The 1,416-nt window shown below is 36.5% G+C and overlaps 1 protein-coding gene across 3 annotated transcripts in view; it reads left to right on the forward strand.

The window, feature by feature from the left end:
* SLF1 (SMC5-SMC6 complex localization factor 1) overlaps positions 1-1,416 on the forward strand; it is a 65,085-nt gene that overhangs the window by 33,743 nt on the left and 29,926 nt on the right. The gene's annotated exons all lie outside the window — the stretch shown is intronic.

The raw sequence follows: 1,416 nt of genomic DNA on the forward strand, positions 1-1,416 counted from the left end.
GCTTAGCATGATGCTCTCCTGGTCCATCCATGCTGTTGCAAATGGTAAGAGTTCCTTCTTTTTACAGCAGCATAGTATTCCATTGTGTAGATGTACCACCATTTTTAAAACCACTCATCTGATGATGGGCACTTAAGCTGTTTCCAAATCTTATCTATTGTAAATTGTGCTGCTATGAACATAGGGGTGCATATATCCTTTCTGACTGGTGTTTCTGGTTTCTTGGGATATATTCCTGGAAGTGGGATCACAGGGTCAAATGGGAGTTCCATTTTCAGGTTTTTGAGGAAACTCCATACTGTCGTCCATAGTGGCTGCACCAGTCTGCATTCCCACCAGCAGTGCAGAAGGTTTCCTTTTTCTCCACATCCTCTCCAGCACTTGTTGTTTGTGGATTTGTTGATGATAGCCATTCTGACAGGTGTGAGGTGGTACTTCATTGTTGTTTTGATTTGCATCTCTTGGATAGTGGCTTTGAGCATGTTTTTATATGTCGCTTGGCCTTCTGTAGGTCCTCTTTCAAAAAGTGTCTATTTAGGTCCTTTGCCCATTTTTTGATTGGATTGCTTATCGTCCTTTTGTTAAGTTGTATGAGTTCCCTGTAAATGTTGGAGATTAAACCTTTATTGGTGATAACATTGGCAAATATTTTCTCCCATTTCCCATGCTTTCTTGTAGTTTTGTTGATGGTTTCTTTTGCTGTGCAGAAGCTTTTTATTTTGATGTAGTCCCATTTGTTTATTTTCTCCTTAGTCTCTCTTGCCCTAGGATCTGTGTCTGTAAAGATATTGCTACAACGAATGTCTACAATTTTGCTACCTAGGGAGTCTTGTAGGATTTTTATGGTTTTCCATCTTACATTCAAGTCCTTTAGCCATTTTGAGTTTGTTTTTGTGTATGGTATAAGTTGGTGATCTAGTTTCATTCTTTTTCATATATCTGACCAAATTTCCCTGCACCATTTATTAAAGAGACTGTTTTGACTCCATTGTATGCTCTTGCCTCCTTTGTCGGCCTTTTTTTTATTCCAGAAGAATTTTTGGAGAGTTTGTTCTAGATCTTTGAAGTATGCCATTGGTATTTTAATAGGTTTTGCATTGAATCTATAGATTGCTTTAGGTAGTATGGACATTTTAATGATGTTGATTCTACCAATCCATGAACATGTTATGTTCTTCCATTTGTCTTCCTCTGTTTCTGTTTTCAATGTCCTTTAGTTTTCCGAGTACAGGACTTTTATGTCCTTGGTTAAGTTTATTCCTAGGTGTCTTAATTTTGTTGTTTTAATGGTAAATGGTATTTTTTTTTGTTTGTTTTTCATTTCTCTTTCTGTGAGTTCATTATTGGTGTATAAAAAGGCCATAGATTTCTGAGTGTTAATTTTGTATCCTGTTATATTGCCAAATTCATTTATTA

This window comes from Myotis davidii, unplaced genomic scaffold (assembly GCF_000327345.1).
Source record: "Myotis davidii unplaced genomic scaffold, ASM32734v1 scaffold44, whole genome shotgun sequence".
Lineage (NCBI taxonomy): Eukaryota > Metazoa > Chordata > Mammalia > Chiroptera > Vespertilionidae > Myotis > Myotis davidii.